Below are 22,120 nucleotides of genomic sequence, written 5' to 3' on the forward strand. Positions count from 1 at the left end.
TTATTGGTGCATGTTGGGTCCTTTATTTGAATTTACTTTTTGCTACAGTGTTTAAAAATACCTGTAAAGCACAAAAAACACTTTTTGACCACATATTGAATTAATTGTTAAAAGCATTTATAAAATATTACATAGGCTCTATAATAACATTTGAGTTGACCTTTTTAAATAAGATGATTGGGCCCAACCTAAAATATTATTATTATTTTACTTATTCCTTAGCCTACAAGAAATAAAACTAGGCTATGGGTCTTCAATTAATTATTTTATTCTCGAGAAAGGGACATGATAGTCCACCCTAGAATTTTTTGTCTTTGAGAAATTGCAAACGTAGATGTTCAAATATCTCTATGTCAACTTCATGTATCATCCCGTTTCTCAAAAAATCCAACAAAAAACAACCCTACCATCAATTCTCAAATTTTTGTGATGTCCATAGAGCTTGGATCTTGTGCTCGTCAACTGAAATAACTTCTGCCAAATGTACTATAACATCTACTATATTGTAATGTCCCCTTCAATGCAGTGATTAGTTCAGTTGGCCGTTAGCCTATTTCGGAGGCTCGTAGGCTAATCGGGAGCAGAAATTAGGGTTTCCTATTTTCTAGGAGAATTCTTTGGTGTTTTCAGGAGGTGTATGTGGGAGTTTGACAATTTGGATTTTAGATTCCTTTTGGGTTTTCAAAGAGCTTCAAGATGGTTCAACATGCATCTGCATCGAGTAAGTTTTTCCAGACTTACTATTTTTAGTAAGTGCGACGGCTGCTCAAAATGTGGTTTAAATCACTTTGGAAATGTTTACTATTTTTAGCATAATGCTATTTTTAGTAAGTATTGTTTTTAGCAATTCTATTTTTAGCAAGATGTTAGCAGGTTTGTTTAGATGGCTATTTTTGACAGGTCAGTTTGAGCAGTTGGTCTTCCAAGCATTTTTTGGTACTATTCTTGGCAAGGGTTTTTCAGCTCAGTTCAATGACTATTTCTGGCAGGACAATTCTCTTAGCTTGTTTCCCCATATCCTTGGAGCTTGTTTTGGCAGGTTCAGTATTTGATGAAAAATGGTGTTTTAAATTAAATTATAACTTAAGGCAAAGGTTGGATGATTTATTTTAAAGGGGTTGCTTAAGTTATATTGATATCTAAGTTGGTTCCTGTTGTGACCATTTCACACATCGCCCCATCGCAAATGGGGACCCCCCTCTTTTTGCTTGTTTTTCGCTCGTTTTCGCTTTCGTTTTTAGGGTTTTGTTAGTCAGTTGGTTGTCTGGATTTAGGGCCAAGCCTTAGGGTTTTAAATTTTGCCTTTTCAAGCCAGAATCCAGTCGTTTTTTGAGAGATTTTGAGCTTCTTTTCTAGAATGCAAATTTTGAATGCAATGATTTCACCAAAATGGTCTAATTTTCAATTGGAATGTTCATGCAGAGCTTAAACTTGTCTAAGTGTTGACCGTCAATGTGAATTTTTGTCTGATTGAATATTTTGACCAAATTTTGACTTTTTTGAATTTTGATCCTGGGCATTGGAATTGATTTGTTTTCGCCTCGTGAAGTGTTAAAATGTGAAAAATCTTGTTATTTTGGCCTGTAGGAGCAAAATCGCTCCTGTCCCTCAGTGAAGGACGGGAGCTCAATTTCAAATATCTCATCATCCTTGCAGAGTCCAGACAAATTTTACGTTTGAAGTGATGGAGAACGGCGAGATCTTTCTATTGAATATAAATTGAAGATTTTCATGAGCACAGAAATGCCTCCAGGAGGAAAATCGCTCCTGTTCCTCAGTGAAGGACCGGAGCTACGATTCAAATTTCGTCTTGCCCTTGCAAGATTTCGAGAGCTTAATGATTTGAGGACGTTCAAGGGAGGATGCTTTGCCAAATGAATATAATTTGATATACAAAAACGAAGGAGAATGACCTATATTGACCAAATCGCTCCTGTCCCTCTCCAAGGGACCAGGGCGAGGTACCTTGTAGCTCTCGTCCCTCTCCCAGGGACCAGAGCGATTTCCTTCATTATGCAAAATCCAGACAAGGGTCAAGGCAAGTTTACGTTCAAAAACAAAGGAGAACATGAGATGAACGCATTGAATATAAATTGAAGATTTTTGGGACGTCCATACCAGTGTTAAATGCCTAGTTCGCTCTTGTCCCTCAGGAAGGGACCAGAGCGATTTTTGATATAATTGCTTTTCTTGCAAGGTTACAGATGATGTTAGGGCATGGATGAATGGAGTAGAGCATGACAAATCCATTGAATATAAATTTGGAAGGTGAAAAAGTAAAATAAAGGCCACAAGAGCAAGATCGCTCCTGTCCCTCTCCTAGGGACCAGGGCGATACAATGGTTGTGTTGCTTCTTGTTCATGTTTAGACCGATCCAAGTCAAGACGAAGGGTGGCGAAGACATTTTAGGGCATTTCCATCAAGCGCAAGGTTGTAAAGGTCATCACATGGAAGGAATGTGCACTCTAAGACCCATATCGCTCCTGTCCCTCTCCAAGGGACCAGAGCGATATTTCCATTAAGGCATCGATTTCAAAGGACAAGCAGATATTAAGTTACCAAGAGGACTTAAAGGACGTCATTTCACGCAATGAAGATAATTGCAAGTTGGTAAAAACAAGAACAAGCTCGCAATGATGAACTTCGCTCCTGTCCCTCAGGAAGGGACCAGGGCGATGTTAGATGTATTGATCATTTTGAGCAAGATTTACGTAAGGACAAGATTTCGCAAGGTCTTAGAGGGTCCACGGAAAGGTAGAAAGGTGATGCATGAAGATTTCAAACGTTAAATAATCACCAAAATGGACCTAGGGACCATATCGCTCCTGTCCCTCTCCAAGGGACCAGGGCAATTTGCTTTGGATTCCTTGTTTGTTTCAAGTTCAAGCTAAGTCAAGACGTCCTAAGATTACATATGCTCCAAGGCATCGTTTGAAGATAATTTGCAAGAGTGTTGAACGTCCAAACATCGCCAAATAGTGTAAAAGCCCCATATCGCTCCTGTCCTTTGGACAAGGACCAAGGCGATACTATCAAAACACCCACGTTCCTCCAAAGATCAAGGCGAAGCGAGGATAAGCAAGGTAAGGGACATCGTTTGAAGGACATTGCGAAGGAGATCGAAGTTTAAAAGTTGCCAAGATCAAGGAAAAAATCATGGATCGCTCCTGTCCCTCTCCAAGGGACAAGGGCGATGGTCCCTTTAATACGTCCAAACACATAATGAAGACAAATGGAATAAGCGCGAAAGGAATGAGCATAGATGTTGTTCGCCCTACAATGGAAGTTCGAAGGTCAAAGATACAAGATGAACGTGAAGACATGGAGATCGCTCCTGTCCCTCTCCAAGGGACAAGGGCGATGTTAGGCAAAACACACGATATTCTTTGAAAATCACGTTAAGACAAGGACGCACAAGGTTTTAAATAGCATTTGGAAGATGATACAAGGAAAGGATCGTACCAAAATGGAGAATTTCAAGCAAAAACCTTAGGATCGCTCCTGTCCCTCTCCAAGGGACCAGGGCGATAATGGTCATGAGATGCACTTGCTCGCACAAGAAAGAAATTCAAATTCGAAGGACCACCAGATGATCGATTTGGAACGTGGAAATGAAGGAGTTGAACGTTGAAAACGCAAGAATCAAGACCAAAATCATGGATCGCTCCTGTCCCTCTCCAAGGGACCAGAGCGATGAGGTACGTCCCTTTATTTTCATATTTTTGGCGCCAAATTAAACAATTCAAAATATCCTTAAATGCTAAATCGATTTAAAATTTGAAAATCTTATTTATCTAGCATTTAATATGGCGTTAAACATTTATTGATTATTTTGCCTCTATTTAAAATCGAAATTTGCAAATTAAAAAAAAAAACGCAAGGCATTAATAGTTAATTAATTAATAAAAAATCGAATTGGAGCGCTCATATATGGAGGTCGGCCTTGTTATTTAATTTAAAAATCATTTAAAAATCGATTGAAATTGTTATATTTTATCAAGTCGGCCTAAGGGGTGAAGGGTGAACGCGCTATATATAAGGGGTGAGAGATTTCATTTTCTACATCATTATTTTACCTTCCTTCATGCAAATTGAGAAGAGGCGAATATAGTGCGAGTTTCATTCATCCAAGGGTGGCGCGCTAAGTTATCAAAAGGTGGTGCGATTTCAAACCAAAGGTGGCGCTAGTATCATCTTGTGTGGAGTGCGAAGTGTGTTTGAAGAGGTGCGAATTCCATCCAAGGTGGCGTAAGCAATCAAAAGGTGGTGCGGACTTGAAGACCACACCGAGTGCGAGCTTGAGGATATATTAAGGCGAATTTGCTAAGGACTTGGAGACCACGCCAAAGTGCGAATTTGAAGATCCATTTGAGACCACGTCCAAGGCAATAATTGAAGATCACGTTCTCTCCAGAGGTGGCGAAGTCAATTTTGAGGAGATCATATTGAAGATTACTTTATACCTCAAATTTTGCCTAGGCGAATTTTGTTTTTGCATTCTAGAGTTAGCTCTCTATCGAGGTATGGCGATTTAATTATTATTGCTTTATTCATTCATCGTCATATTTCAAATTTTGAAATTTTGATTCTTGAATTTCTCTTGGCTCAATCGTTGTATTTTAGGAAATGATGACTCTAGAGACTTATCATGAGGTTTCCTAAAATTTATCTCTCTTATTTACGTTATTTATTGCAAAATCTATTTCTTATAATGAAATGTTGTGTAGGTATGGCAACCCCAAAGGCGGGAGCATCCACCAGTCGCTCGGCTCTCATGAAAGAAGATTAGAAGACCGAAGAAGTGGAGACCAAGATCGTGTCCAAGTGGAGCAACATTGGAGATACCAACTTGGGGAACTTTAGCACAAAGAAGTTCCGAGAGGTCCCTTACATCGGCAAGCCATCACCTGTCGCCCGGAGAATAATAGAGAGTGGCATCATCAAGGCGGCCGGTTTTCCTCCAGCTATTCAGTGCCACGAGTTGATGATCGAGTGTGCCCGTCATTACAATCCACAGTCCAGGACGATTGTGTCCAATGAGGGAAACACTTTGGCGTACCTTTCGGAGGAAGCCATAAGTGAAGCCTTCCATCTTCCAGAGCACAGGGACATGATATACAAGAGCGTTGAAGGAGCCAGATCAGTGTACGATGATGATCCAGATGCTTGCCTAAGCATAATCAACAAGAACTGGCTACTTAAGAGTTGTCCCCGTCTGAGCAAAGTACCGAACACACCACACAGGATTGATTTCCAGGAGGAGTACAGAGATTTGATTACCATGCTCAACAGAGTTACAGGAGCACCTCATGCCTTCTATTTTGAGAAATGGATGTTTTACTTCATCCAGGTGATTGTTCAAGGAAAGGGTACAATACATTGGACTAGGATAATTAGCCATTGCTTGGACGTACAGTTGAGAAGACTCAGGGCTACTAAGTCCTTCCACATGAGTTCGTACGTCATCTATGCCTTAATCAGGAGCGTTGAGTACGCAGGACTACCTCACAGAGGAGTGATTGGAAGAGGACCCGGCGAGGTCAGAGTCTGTGAATCCTATACCTACTTGCATCATCCACCAGGGAAGAATTACAAGTTAATCAATGATACTTTCACGATGAACATCACAAGGACGTTGCAAGGAGGGATTCACAACAGATTATCTCAGGATGCCCAGGAATTCATCAAGAGGTACGGTGCTTGGTTCATTCAGTTTCCCAAGTTCACTTACATTAGAGTGTATGGATGTCCTTTACCTCCATACATGTTGCCGAGGTACCCGACAGATAGAATTGTGTTACTTGAAGTAACAAGGCAGTTGGCAGCATATGTGAAGGCATTCAGACACAGACATCAGAATGGAGTTCAGGTACCTATTATTTTGGGTAATTCAGTTGAGGTATGTCCTAATGTCTTAGCCATGGATGACGCAGAGAAGGAATTAGCCTTGTATCCTTTTTCATCTTTTGCTTGGAGGAATAGTTTTGATCCACATGGACATTTAGAGGAGACGGTCGGTAGAAGATTTAGACATGAGTACCAGATTGAAGATTTTATGATGAATCTCCTAGATGATCTTGAAGTGAAACATAAGATACATTCTAGATTGCCTTTGGATTTCATCAGGAAATGTAAGATTTACAGAGTAGCCGACCAAGCTCAGGACAACGGCAGGCACATCCAATCTTCATATGATAGAGAAAGCAAAACAATAAGTTTGAATTGGAATGAGCCCGAGGCCGTGGATTTAGATGATTTGATGGCACCAGTCTTGTCTTGTACTCGCAGATGGGTAGACGTTCAGCATCAGAAGTTGAGAGAACAAGGCATAGCCATGTCTTTTACTTTGGAGGAAAAGCCAGCCGAAGGTGGAGCCAGTGTTAGTGAAGGCAATCCTAATCCTAGGAATTCAGGTGAAGGTAACCTTCGATGTGCCAGTGAGGGCAATCTCCATTCGAGAGGTTCAAAGAGAAAGGAAAGATTAGAAAAGAAAGAGCCTTCCAAGAAAAAGCAAGGTGCCAACAAAGATCAAACACCAGGTACTTCTTCCAGACCAGAAGATAGAACAGTTCGAGTGGAAGAGTCCATGGAATCGATGGTACAGAATGATAGGCAGGAGGAAGGACAGATGCAGCATGTTTCATCCGATGGATCTCTCCAAGACTATGATTTAGATAATGATAATGAAGTAACATCTCCTCCCAGACAAGAAGAAATAGTACATAAAGAGATTCAAGTTCAAGAGACAAGATCGAATATCCCAGATTGGTTGAAGGAAAGATTGACTAAGGTGATCGTAATAGAGGACGAGGACAGTGCAATTGATTTAGAGAGCCTCGTGGGACGTTCACATATGACAACAGAGAAGAAGAAGGCTACAAAGATGTCCAAGATGATTCGAGATGAGACTGGATCTAGAAAACTGCAGATAGCTACACCGGCCGCAGACAAATATGAGGGTGAGATCCTAGCAGAGGACTATCATATACAAACTATTGAGTTAGGCCCATCCACAGCAGAGCAGACTTTAGATGATGCCACCGACACATTTGAGGCATTGAAGGACAAGTTTAGAGAAGAAGTAGAAAAGAATAGAAAGCTTGAGAAAGAGGTCGGTGCATGGAGGACATATTTCAGTCACATCAATGAACCTTTGGGACGTCAGGATCCAGTTAGATCACCATTGCAGGCATTGCCCCTTCAATCAATCAATGAAGCAGAAAGATTCAGGAACCTGGTCCAGCGTACATGTAGTTGGATGGATAGATCTCACACGGTGGCCATTGAGTTTGTTACAAGGATGTCGAAGATCACCCACCAAGCTATCCAAGTTCTTGAGATTATTCACAGATTGATGGCAACAGTAGCTGCATTTGCCCATACCAAAGACGTTGTCATCCCTGTCTTGAAAGTTATAAGACACACATCCAGAAGAATTTTAGCACAAGAAAGGATCTTAGAAGGTGATTCTCACAGTTTGTTTCAGTGGTCAACCTTACTCCATATAAAGAGTGTTCTCTTCGAGGACATCAGTGTTAGATGTGGTCAAGTTGAGGAGGTGATCAATCCGATCCAGGACAGAGTGTTTGAGGTACTTCGTACCATTCTTGGCAGAAGGATCGAGGTCGAGACAGATGTGGATATACAAGAATTTGAGGATAGAATCAAGATCATCTTTCGCAAGGACGCAGATGTTACAGATGAGCAGTATGATCAGATGTATGCCACCATGCTCCTGATTGATAAAACAAAGGAACTTGAACCTACTTGGGACACAGCTCTTCTAGATGCATTTGATCAGGTTATCCACTTAGAAGAGAGTATCAAGAATCTTCCCGAGATTCCAAGCACAGAAATCGAAGGAATCGTGACAAAATTCATTGCATATGCTAAGAAAGAGAATTGGAAAGGGAATAAGATTCTAGATGAAAGGTTGTTACAGATGACATGACATCTTATTTCTCATTGGTTGATACCTCCTAGATTTTTGTGCCAAATTTAATATTTGGCTATGTATTTAATGTTGTTCAGTAAAAAGGAGGTCATTTGTAACAAACCCTAATTAGGGTTTAGGTGTCATGATCTTGTCCATTGATTTATTTTCAATCTGGACCTTTCATTGTAACTGGGGATGCTATTTATACCCCCATTTTTCATTTCATTTGATAATAGTTAATAGTGAATAAGTGTGAGAGATAATAGTTGATGTAATAGAGAGATTAGAGTTAGAAGCAAATTTTATTTTGTAGCAAGATTGAGTCTTGAAGAGAGAAATTCAAGCAATTGTTGTATATGATGACTTGGAAATTAATAAAATATTGAAGTTATGGTGTTTTGTTGCAAATTTCTTAAGTTATCTTCATGGTTGTTGGATGTACTTGAATCACGCTCAATCGAAGTAGTTTGTTAATTTGAAAGACTAAGTGTAAGATTTGATATTTGGTAGAATTCGCAATCCAAACCACTAGCTTCTTGCTGATTGTAGGAACGCCTTGCGTGGTCGACTGGAAAACATTTTGAGTCCTTAACCTTCAAGCATTTTCGTATCTAGGATATGTACCTTCGTAGTAGTGTCCTTGGTCTTTGATGCGTTGAACACCATTATTACCTTAGAAGATCGCACTAATTTCAATTGAGTTGTTATCTTATGGCAAAATTGAAGTTGGTTGAGTCTTGCCAAATCTCATTCATGCTAAGTCGTTCATAGGGTTAGGCTAGATTAGACTTACTTAAACCCTGTCCTTTTTCCATTTTTTTTGAAAGTTCCTTTTAGATTAGTAAAATCTTCGAGCTTTTGAATCCGTAAGACGCCTTGAAGGAAACAGCAAATCACATCATACCACTAAAAGCTTGTCCACACGTGGAGACCCCACTAAAAGAACCTTGGAGTCCATCTAACTGATCCTTTTTGCAGATCTTCAGCAATTAGAGACTATTTTCTCAAGAGAGGATAAGATGCCTGTCGGTATTTTATTCTGTGTATGATTGTGTACAAAATACACATCAACAGTTCCTTAATTATATATTGGACGATTTATTGTTGAGGAAAATACTTTATAAAGTGAAATATTAATAAGGCAAGATGGACGCCTTATGGAGAAATAAGTTAATTTTATAATATATTTCTCTTATCTACCTTGGATGCCACATTATGATTTTATCATCATTTTTATAAAGTATATTTGCTCCTATGAGAAGTTCGATTTGGAGAAAGAAGAAATGAAATGTAATTTCAAAAAAATGTGAAGTGAATGTGCATTTGGGTTTGGCGTTTATTTGGAGGGAATGAGAATTTGAATTTGGAGACACAAAGTCTATAAATAAGAGTGTTGGGCTTTTGTTTTTGGTATCCAAGAATTTTTATAATGAAATGCTACCAAAATGTAGAGTGAAAGTTTCGGGGACCACTTACCTTCTAGCCATAGCTTGATTTCTTGCTTGCAATACAACAACTAGTTGAGCCAGAGACTACTCTTCATTCAGGGGAGTGGATTGAATATAATGTTGCAGATTTATATATTAGATTTCTGATTTTTTGGAGTGTTGTAGTGTGTTCTTGTTGCTTGTCGCAGAGTGTGCTGAAGTGGATTTTAGGTCACAGGTCTCAGTATGTCATTCTCCTCGTTTTGGGTATTTCATCTATCTTTCTTTATGGTTTAGGCGATTCATTTTGCAAGTTTATAGAGCTTAAAATGGTGTTTTGGATTTTATTTTTTGCAAAATCATACCTTGGTCGTACCATGTGGCTGAGCGCTTTGGAATGCGTGCATAAATTATTGGGGTCGGTTTGCCATGTTTTGTTGTTCTAGGAATGATCGCCTACCTCCTAGTGATCTTTTGCTTTCAGTTTCGTGTCATTTGGTTAAGAATTGGGTGAGTTGTGAGTGTTTTAGTGGGATTTGGTGTTGCTGGTTTGTGTGTTTTCAGCGTGCTGGGAGTATATCAGAATTAAGTTTTTGGTGTTTGGAGTTGATTTTGGGGTGTGTGAGCTCATTGTTGTGAAGAGAAAGGACTTGGTTTCATTTGCAGTTGTTGGTCATGTTATTGCACTTGGTTCATAACTCTTATATGCTATGATTCGTATTGTAATGCTGGTAGTAGTACTAACAACAGTTTCTACTGTACTTTCTTGTCCCACTTCATAAGTGGAAGAGGTTGGTCTTGCCGCCTATCTTTGGAATAGTTATTTCCCTTAAATTGTAATCCATATTGTGCATTGTAAAGCTGGTTAGTAGTACTAACAACTATCTAATTAGATTATTGCTCTTAGTCCCACTACATAAGTGGAAGAGGTTGGCTTTGTGTAATGTCCCCTTCTTGTTGATGTACTTCCAGTGGTCCATTGGCCTATTCCTGAGACCCGTAGGCTATGTGGAATGAAGAATTAGGGTCAAACATTGATGAGGCGAGAACTTAATATTTTTAGTAAGTCAGGGGTTGGTTGTTTTGGTGATACTGTCCTATTGAGCTTTCCATTCTATGATGTCCCCGATATAATTAAATAATAAATCTAATTACTTTATTGTAAGGCCCCAAATTTAATAACAAATCTTTCGGGCCCTTTTATTTAATTAGATTAGGCAAGTTTTGGTTGGTCGTGTCGACCCGTTTGTAACTCTTCAGGAAGTTTCCCGAAGCCCATATATATGGCCATGTTAGTCATTGTTGTAGGGATGCAAATTTTTATATTTCTCTCTCGTGCGAATTCCTGTTGAAGTTCTGGTTTCTGCCATTTCGGAGGTGAAAGACCCTCCCTATTTGGTATTTGTAGTTTCGGTGGGATTCACCCCTCACCCTATTTTGTTCAGTGTTCTTGTTCTGGCTTTGGCAAATCTTGAATTTCATCATTGTTACTTCTCCAGTTGCATATTTGTTAATCTAATTTACATGCATAAAGGATTCCTAATATTCTGAATTCATCACTCAATACACTTGCGGGAGATTAACCCCTTCACAAGTTGAAGTCCACAGTACCCCCCCTCACCATACGATTACACTCCCTCCTCACCACTGTATGACTTGCTTCCACACTACCGTATGGCCTATTTGGCACCTCCGTACGACCTTGGCACCACCATAGGGCCTCCTCGACACTATCGTATGACCCTCTCTTGACAACCGTACGCCCAGTCTCATTCACCGTACGGTCTTTGCTCAAGCACCATATGACAGCACCACCGTACGGCCCTGCTCCAGCACCACTGTACACCCTTGCTTCCTCCGCCAGTATGGTCAGGGAACATTACAGTGGTATCAGAGCTTGTGAGCTTGCCAGCCTGTCGTGTAGTGGATGCAAGTGTACACAAGGAGGTACCGTTCGACCGATCGAATGGGGGAACCACAGGATCCTGCAAGAGCAGTCATAGCACTATTAAGGGAGCTAACCAAAAGCCAAGCTCAGCTCAACGACACCCTAACTAGAGGAGAGTAACAACAACAAATCATGGAGGAAACCTTACGACAATCGACCTTGGGAAAAATGAATGGAGAACAGAATGGGCAGGGCAATGATTCGGTCACGGGAAGGTCAAACATCCAACGCTCAAATTCACGGCCGCTGATGCCGACTTTTCCTCAGAAATCAGAAGCGTCACGCGGGGAGCAAGAGCCCACCTTTTAGGAGATGCAAGCACAGTTGAACCAAGATTCAAGCGATGCAAATCTCGAGGGGGACATATCCTTCAAGTATTATGTGGATGACATCAAGCAAAAGGTTGGCAAGATCAACCTGTCATCCTTTGATGGGGTTGGAGCGACCTCGACACGAACCTGGGTTCAAAAAGCAGATACTTACTTCCAACTCAACCCGATGCCTGAAGATGAAGCTATCAAGTTTGCAACACTCCACCCCTGGAAGGGGTCGTGCATGAATGGTGGCATCATGGAATGGTCACTCTTGGCCATGACTAGATAACTTCCTATGCCGAATTCACAGAGAAGCTCATAGATCGATTTGACGGGAAGGATCCAGAACTCAATTTCAAGGAGTTGGCGCAACTAAAGCAATCGGGATCTGTGGATAGTTACATCACAGAATTCCAGAGACTCCGTGTTGGTAACTGACATCTCAGAGCGGAGATTGGTGGTCTTGTTCATGGATAGATTGATGGAACTGCTTAAAGGTTGGATGAAAGGGTTCAACCCCAGCACGCTCACGGAAGCAATAAAAAAGGCCCGTAACATGGCAACATGTTCCTCTTCCAGAAATTTTGCACATACCAAACCACCTTTCGTTCCGAGGGAGAAGGATAATAAACCCTTTCCAAAGGGGTCATCGCTCGATGAAGCCACAAGACAATAACTTAGAAGGAAGAAGCTTTGTTTCACCTGCAAGGAACCATGGGAACCGGGACACCGATGTTTGGGCAAAGGAAAGATTCACTATATTGAAGTGATGTCCAATGGAGAAGAGGAGCATGAGGAAAGCGAACCCCCAAGGGAAGAATTTGCCGAAGAAACCAGCCTGGCGGAGAGAATCTCCACATTGGTACGGAGGTGGGGCGTCATTTCCACACTGGCAGGTAGCCCAAGGTGCAATGTATTTAGAGTACGTGGTACACTCCAAGGGCAATGAGTTCTTGTTATGCTCGACAATGGGGCCTCGCTCAACTTCATAAACTCATCACTCACCACCCGAAGGGGTTTGTGTACAAAGGAGCATGAAGGGCTCGATGTTAAGGTGGCAAGAGGCAATCTCCTATCATGCACTCACTTGGTTTTGCAACTGAGCATCACCATGGGAAATTACACGATGATTGACGATTTCTTTGTTGTAGATCTGGATAACACAGATCTCATATTGGGCATTCAATGGATGGAGACCCTCGACCAGTACACGCTTCAAAAGGATGGAGTTCTCATTCGAGGTGGATGGCAAGAAGGTGGTTCTCACGGGTGTGTCGAATGGTGGCTCGAGGGAGATTTCCGCCATAAGGATGGAAGCCATCTTTAGACATGATGAAGTAGTCTGGGAAGCACATTGCTTGATCTCAACAAAACTCGTGAAAGAGCAACCGACTTACTACCAGGATGAGGAACTTCAGTTGGTTCTGGATGAGCATAGTTTGGTCTTCACTGATATTCCACCTAGTATACCCCCATGCCGAGGGTTTGAGCGCACCATCGAGTTGGAGGAAGGAGCAAAACCCGTTATCACCACACCCTATCGCCACCCGAAGAAGTTCAAAGATCAGATGGAGAAAATGATTCAAGAACTCCTCAATAAAGGATGGATCCGGCCCAGTTCTAGCCCCTTTGTGTCCTCGGTGGTACTGGTGAAGAAGAAGGACGAAACTCTTAGAATGTGTGTCGACTATCGTGCATTGAACAAGAAGACTATCAAGAAAAGGTACCCCATTCCCAAGATCGATGAGCTATTGGACGAACTACATGGTGCAATCTATTTCTCCAAGATTGATCTCCACTCCGGCTACCATCAGATCCATATGAGGGAGCAAGATGTGGAAAAGACAGCCTTTCGTTGCCATTATAGACACTATGAGTTCTTGGTCATGCCGTTTGGATTAACCAATGCTCCGGCCACTTTTCAGTCCTGCATGAACCACATCTTCAACAAGCAACTGCGTAAGTTCCTATTGGTATTCTTCGATGACATACTCAATAACAAGAAGACTTGGGAGGAACATGTGGGGCATTTGGATGAAGTATTGAGGATTATGGAATCACAATCACTGTATGCCAAAAAGTCCAAATGTGAATTTGGAATGACCGAGGTCCTGTACTTGGGTCATGTCATCAGCGCCCAGGGGGTACAAGTTCACTAGGAAAAGATTCAGGCCATTTTGGATTGGCCTCTGTTTATGGTGAAAATGGATAACAATAATAACAATATTGAAAGGCTAAATGAATCCAACCACAAAACCCTAGCCTAACAATCAACAAAGATCCACCATAACATATGAAGATTACCTAAGACAATGCAAATCACATGAAATCACAAAGATTATACCATCACATGTCCAATAGGGTTTTGATCTCCATTCTTCCTATCTCCATTGATCTTGCTTGATATATTTGCTCTCAGATTTTATGTGCACAAGAGCTCAACAAAGAACGGAATGTGGTTGCAAGTAGAATCGTAGTGTAGTCGAGTCCTCCAAATTGTCGATTAGGCTGAGTGATTAGAATGATTAGGATGATTGATTAGAATGCATAGAACGATTAGGGTTTGATAATGAAGGAAGCATCTCCTTATATAGAAGACACTATATGAAATGGAGGGATAAGATTGAGAGGTGTAAAAGGAGGTCGGCTATGATTAGAGGGTAGGTAGAAGAAATAATAAAATAATGAAAAAGGTAGGTAGTGTATGAATTAAGAGATGAATGACATGTGTCATAGGTAGAAAAGGTTAATGAATTAATTAAATAAATAAAGATTTATTTAATTAATAGAAGAAGTGGGATCAATTAAATAAATAAGATATTTATTTAATTTAGGAAAATGATAATTTAAATAAATAAATGTATTTATTTAAATGAGAAATAAGGCTAGAAGAGGATAAATGAATTAATTAAATAAATAAAGATTTATTTAATTAATAGAAAAATTAAGCTTAGATAATTAAATAAATAAAATATTTATTTAATTAGACATGACAATTTTAGGTGTCTACATTTTGCCCCTCTTTGAGACAATGCGGCTTGTCGCGTTGTTTCAAAGAAGATAAGATGAACTGATACAGAGTTGCCCCAGAATGGGAATGATATGCCCCCTCGAGAGATTGGATGAAAATGTCTGAAAAGATTGCAGACAATCTCTTGATAAGAAAGAAAGGCTAGAATGGACTGACCGGATAAAGTGACAAAGTCACGGGATAACGAAGACTGACTTGGGAAATGAATGCGAGGGCTAGGGTAGGCTATAAGATAGACCACGGGGGAAAATACATCCTCATTGTCATCTATACATCCACGAGAGCAGAGTGCAAAGCGAAAATAGAGCAGCAGCAGTCAGCAACGATGGCCTTTGTTCACAGTTTCGATCGCGTTTGCCGATTCCAGAGGCCAGCAGAGGCAGGAGAGCCAGTAAGTGTCGCAAAACCACCTTGTACTTTGATGCATTTATTGTTGTCATTAATGCATGCTAGATAATGTAATAAATGCATGTTTATGTTAGGAAAGCGCGTTTGCATTTGAAAAGTATGAATTTGCATCTTCTAGGTCAAATCGGCAGTTCTGTGATGAACATACGCTGTCGATTGGATAAGTTACTGAGAGGATATATTCAAGCAGGTCCTCTAGGAAGACTAGGATAGATCAAGGCACTTTGTGATGAACAGCGAGTACCAAGATAGAGTACTTTGTGATGAACAGGGAGTACTGAAATATGAGCAGCACTTTGTGATGAACAGGGAGTACTAAAATATGAGCAGCACTTTGTGATGAACAGGGAGTGCAAATGTGAGTAGCACTTTGTGATGAATAGGGAGTGTCACACACGTAGTACTTTGTGATGAATAGTGAGTACCACTAGGATAAATAGCAACACTTTGTGATGAACAGTGAGTGTCACTAGGGTAGATAGCCATATGCATTTAGATAACGAGTAGCATTTTGTGATAAATAGTGAATGCCACTATAACTGACATGATTGAGTTGTTTGACTGCAGGAGTATTTGCCGATGCTAGAGTCACGAGAGAGATTCCCGTCGACGCAGAGGTTGCGACCTGAGTTGTCGCTCGAGGACAGAGCTGCCATCGAGGAGATGGGTTTGAGACATGTGTTGTACGTGCCTGAGTTTCGAGCGAACATGGGACTGCTAACTGCATTAGCTGAGAGATGGCACTTTGAGATGTGCACATTTCATCTGCCGATGGGTGAGATGACAGTCACCCTGGAGGATGTATATAGGATTATGCGGAAACCGATTGATGGGGAGCTGATTTCGTATGATCGAGACGGAGACAGGGATGCCCTTAGACGAGTGTTCTAGGATCCAAGACTGGAGATGAGGGTGGGACACGTGGCATGGGATACCATGACATGGATAGGATTAGCACTACCAATAGTGTTGGCAGGAGTGATCAGTGAGTTCCTCTGTATCAGTTTTGTACCATTTTGTATAATGATGTAGACACCTGCGGGTGATTGTAGCCATATGATTTTGACATCATTGTATCATGACACTTTATATATATATGAGATGATTCATCTTTGCGGCAGCTATATGCATGTGTACCTATGTGATGAGATGTTCTTATGTGATGCTTATGATATGGATGCAAATATGTATATGATGCAATGCAATATTTTTTTTTTTTTTTTTGGTTCGTTTATGTTTTATATGTGTATGCATAATGCAAATGTGAATGTATGTAATGCAGATGAATATGATAATGCAAATGTAAATTGTGCTAACAGGTGTTGTGTGCAGGATGTGATGCAGTTGTGAGATCTATATGTATGTATGAAATGCTTATATGTGGTAATGTAGGTGCAACTACATGAAATGCAAATGTTTTTGGTGTGTCATTATACTCAGTCATGTGATAGCAGGCTATGCGGACTCGAGAAGAACAATGGAAGTCAATCAAGAAAGGGGGATGGAAGACAGAAGATATGAAAGTGAAAGAGCTTCTTGTGCGTTATCATCATTGAGCTTTATTATGGCAAGTAGGTTATGACAATCGAGGCATATGTTCGACCCAGAAAGTCGTTGTACCTGTTTGCATGGAGATAAGACAGTCACAAACAAGGAATGCCCCAGTTCACACTAGACTCACAGTGTCCTCATATCCTTGGACAAGTCATAGCATTACTAAGAGACAATCCACAGACAGAAAATACAAATAGGTGACGATACCCCATCCTCACCTTTCTAGTCAAAGACATCCTGGAGATAGAATCTCTAGTTAGAGACATCCCGGAAAAGCTAAAAGACATGTCACCAGAAAGATAAAATCAAAAGAAAACCAAGACTCGACACCAACACCCACTGTAGTCCTCAAGTTTAGTGTCTCTTGTCACTTGTATAAGTCTTATTTGATTGTGGTCACAATGTTCACTTTCACAAAAAGGATAGATAGCACTGAACCATAATGTTGTCTGAGTCTGTTGAAAGATTTGATTTGTTGAAGCCCATTGTTGCTGCTGTGTCTCGTCTGAAACTGACTGAATCCATGAAACTGATACTTTATTGTGGAGAAGACGAAACTTTATTGCGGATCTGTGATGCCAATGTTGCTTTATTGCGGATTCTGCGCGGATAGACTTGAAGGAAGCTGGAAGAAACTGTACTCCTTGAAACATGTGGTGTTCTCAGTTCCACACCCATCACTAGACGTAGGATTTTTGCCTTAGCCACAGATAGGATCTGATTTATTGCGGATGGAAAGGGAGGTTTATTATGAACGGCTAACCAATCTTGGGTAGATCAATAACAAGCCATGATGGGAATGGGTAAGTTTATTGTGGATGAATTGGTCGTGAGTGTGTGCAAAGTGAAAGGATGAAAGTGAATCCTGAAGGAGGGAGGAGCAATGTCTCTACTCATAGCGCTGGGAACCCAGTTTTCACCATGGTACTTGCCCAGGGCGCCATCGAAATGGTTTTCACCGTTGGACGAAATTATTTCTCTTTACTTTTTTAATTTTTCAATTTTTTTTGTGTGTCACAAGGCGCCTGTTTGCCAGGTTTTCACCAAGTAACGATTTTTTATGTTTTATAATTTTTTTGTATTTTTGAAATTTTTGATTTTTTTGTATTTTTGAATTAGGATACTCTGAAGAGCTATGTGTAGAACCTGCGAAGGTGCATGCTGTTGATAGGATCCTCCAAAGGTTCACCTTCTGTAGTTGAAAGCTGATATGCCCCAGAGCCATATACTGCTGTGATGACGTAAGGACCAAGCCAATTTGGTTCAAACTTGCCCTTCTTCTCTCTGTCTTGTTGATTTTTAGGATTTTCTCTGAGAACCAAGTCCCCTACCTCAAATGTGCAAGGCTGGACTTTGTGATTGTAGATGTATTGTTCCTTGACTGAATGATGTGTAGCTTGATTGAATGTCTTCCTCGATGAAGGAACTGAGATAGAATTACTAATGTGTGGACTACACAGGCCCGTATGCATGTCACCTGAAGAAGTTTGGGCATCCCTGATAACAAAGTCCTTCGAGGAAGCTCCATTAAAGGTCCATGATGTATCGCCAGAAGGGAAATGATGTGTGGAACAAGTGGATGAGTTATGAAGGCTTATGACTGTGAAAAGAAGTGAAAGTAGGATAGCATGATGGAGACTTAGGATCAACAAGTATGCTTTTTGACTTAAAATTGTAGAACTTTTGCCCCTAGTTATTTTGGTGTTAGGGGAGATCAACTCTTTCTCTTTTTGCTTCATAGGAATTTTATCCTTGACTTTGATTTTTGCAGAGTCCAGTAGCTTTTGATTTTGATTTGGACTAAAGGACTTTTCTTTATTATTGACTTCTATATTTTTCTTTTCAAAGCTTGATTCTTGATCCCCAATGAGTAAGGGCTTTTGTAATTCTTGTTGATCCAAGTCTGGAAGTGGAGTGGAAATGGAAGGAGTGGATGAAATGGTAAGGCTATGTGAGTTCTCAAGAGGGTTGGCGATATGCTCAATAGATTCTTCGCAGGAACCACTCTTAGGACTATTGATATCAAGAGATGCTTGCACCACTAGAGGAGATTTGCATTCGGACTTAGTAGCCACAACACTAGGTGGTTCACACCTAATTCTTTGGCATTGCAAATTGTTTGTAGGTTGTTCCTGTTGACAGAATACCTTAGGAGATAATGGGAGTTGGTCAACATGAAATATATACTCACCACATCCTAGGTCTTTAATCTTGAACTTTTCTTTTAGCTCTGCTTGTTTGGATGTAGAAGCTTTTAAGGATTTAGGATCCACATATGCCGATGAAGGAACAGCTTCGCAATTGACTGGGATTGTTATTTCTGATCTAGGTCGCAGATTGTTGCAATATATGAATGGATTTGGATCCGCTTTGACGGTCACTTCAACTCCATTGTGTGGAAACTTGATACATCGATGATATGTAGAAGGGACTGCGCTCATTTCATGAATCCATGGACATCCCAAGAGTATGTTATAAGTGAGATTTAGATCCAGGACTTGACAGACCACATCCTTTGTAACTGGCCCAACTCTGAGAGGTAAGGTGACTGTGCCCTTGGATGAACGCTCTTCATCATCATATGCCTTGATGGTGATCTTGTTTGTAGAATTCACAGCTTTATCAGAATATCCCAATTGTGTGATAGTGCTTAATGTGCAAATGTTTAGACTTGCTCCTCCATCTATCAGGACTCGTTTGATTCTATGTTTGTGTATGAAGGCTTCAATGTGTAAAGGTGCATTATGTGGCTGACTTACGGAGGCATCATCGGCTTCTGTGAATGTAAGGGAGTGTGGAATGGAAAGGTATCCCACCATGGCTTGAAATTGGTCCACGTTTAGATCAATAGGAACAGCAGTATCTCTCAAGATTTTATCAAGAATGGCTTTATGTGCGGGAGATATGCGTAATAGTTCAAGGATTGAAATGAGCGCGGGTGTCTTCCCTAACTGTTCTACAAGGTCATACTCAGGTTTGGTTGCTGAAGAGGCGGTGTTTTTAGCTGGAGCACCTTGCAAAGTAATTTTACCTCGACGGGTTGTAACGTGACATTCAGAAGTAGGTTCAGAAGAAGATCCAACACCTTTTAAGACAATCTTGGGTCTCTGGGTATAATTCTCAGATGCTTTGTCCTTGATGATAATAGTAGAGACGTAATTGTCCATCGAGATATTATTGATAGTTGAATCATAGTTGTAAGGTGCTCTAGTATAGTTGGCTTGGTCATCTGTGGCTTTAGCTTTTCCCTTGTCATGTTTTGGGAATGGTTCCTTAAACATCTCATGTTCTTGATTAGACGAATGTCCCTCAATCTCAATGTCACCTCTATCAATGAGATCTTGTATGATGTTCTTCAGTCGATGACAATTTCCTGTCTTATGACCCTTGCTCTTATGAAATTCACAATACTCATCATCATTCCACCAATTCGGCTTAACCTTTGGTTCATATGGAGGAAAATCTGGAACTGTGATTACCTTGTTTGCCACAAGCTTCTTGAAAACTGACTCAAGTGGTTCTCCCAATGGGGTGTACTTCCTTCGTGATCTGGAAGTTGTTTGAGTATTCACTTGATTGTTTGTAGAACTTGATCCAGAAAAAATGAATTTGGGTCGCACTGTGTTTACATCAACAACACCATCATTGACTGTGTTCTTGTTTTTATTCCAAAATCTTGGCTTGTCTTTTCCTTTAAAGTCATCTTTGTTTTCCTTGAATATTTTAATGACTCCTTGTTCAATTAAGACCTTTTCTGTCGCTAAGCCTTTTTCAATGACGTCCTTGAAGGTGGACAAACAAGCTTTCCTTAAGTCATAACCAATCTCTTTGTTAACATTTTGGGTGAACATTTCTACCATTTGTTTTTGTGGAATTTCACAAGAGCATCTGCTGGCTAGATTTCTCCATCTTTGTAAAAATGATGCAAAAGACTCTCCCTCTTTTTGCTTGGTGTTGCACAAAGTAGTGATTGATATGTCTGTCTCTATGTTGTAGGAGAAATGTTGAATAAATGCCTCTGCTAAGTCACCCCATGACTTAATTCCAGGTGGAAGTTGGGAGAACCATTCCATAGCTTGATCACCTAAGCTTTGTGGGAATAATCTCATCAAATATGTCTCTTCTGCTGCTACCTCAATGCAAGCTGTGAAAAATTGTCTTATGTGTGCCTTAGGATCCCCTTTTCCTCTATACTTATCAAATTTAGGCGTCACAAAGTGTGTAGGAAAAGGAGGCATTGGAATGCTCTTGTCAAATGGATAAGGACATATGTCTCTCATTGTGTATGTTGGCTTTGGTGTATTTATGTCCTCCATTTTCTTTTGTAAGTCCCTGATTTGTTGCTCCAAATTGCTCTTAGGTGGAGATCGACTTCTTGGACCATATCCTATGTTTGAGGTACCCATTGGAGGAGGTGCATGTTGCATATATGGATGATATTGATCATACACATGTTCATATGGAGGAGGTCTGTAATGATGTTGCATATATGGACCCCTTGGTATAGATTCATGTTGAGGAACACCATATCTATTTTGTGCATGTATACCATACTCTACAGGCATGTCATGTTCTATTGTATTGCCCCCAAATTTGACATGAGGTTTCCTTGTATCCAAATTTTGAGCATGCCTTGGAATATCCCATTGCTTTGGTGGTTTATCCTTAGCATTGATATGTGATTGAGCATATTTTTCTCCATAAGACTTCCATAATGGTCTGCGAAGGTGAGTATCATATGTTTGACCATGTGTATGTGGGACCTCTGGTTTTTGAAGCAAAGCTGATGGTGATTCAGGTACCATGTGTGGTCCTCTATTTCCTCCACTATTAGGTCTCCTTTGATCCATATTGGAGTGAGGTTGTTGCAAAGGTCTATGTTCCATTATTTGAGACATGTCAAAATCATGAGGTATCTTGGCTCCACTTTGTGCCATCACGTGTAAGAAGTATTGTCTATCTCTCCTCATTATTTCCTCAACCAATCGATTGAAATGGGGATTTATAATGGATTCTTCCACATCTGCTGAATGTACTGAAAAGTTGTCCACATTGTCATTTTGTGTAGCATTGTTGTTTATAGTGTCCATGTTCTCAACATTTGGATTGTTTCTATAGGCATCCATGTCAGGTAATGTAGTATGATCAGAATTGAAAAAGATCTCATTGTCATACTCATAAGAACTCATGTTTGCGGACTCTTGAGCCTCTTTAGTTTCTCTCCTAGATTTTTGAAGACGGGTTTCAACCATGAACTAGGTATTGACCAAGATGTGTGAGACTAGATGAAAAATGGAAAGAGTATGGAAAACCAAGAGTTGGATGAAATGTAAATGAGTCTGAAGTGTACTTGCAATGTCCAAAGTGTAAGACCAAGTATGTATGTAGTAGAGTAGGTGTGACTTCCAAAGAGAGGATAGTTTCTCTTGATGAGGTAAGTTGACCTTGACTCTAAGTAAAACCAAATGAGACCCAAAGGTAAGAAACCTTGATGAGGGACC

The sequence above is a fragment of the Cryptomeria japonica genome, chromosome 10, assembly GCF_030272615.1.
Source record: "Cryptomeria japonica chromosome 10, Sugi_1.0, whole genome shotgun sequence".
Classification (NCBI taxonomy): domain Eukaryota; kingdom Viridiplantae; phylum Streptophyta; class Pinopsida; order Cupressales; family Cupressaceae; genus Cryptomeria; species Cryptomeria japonica.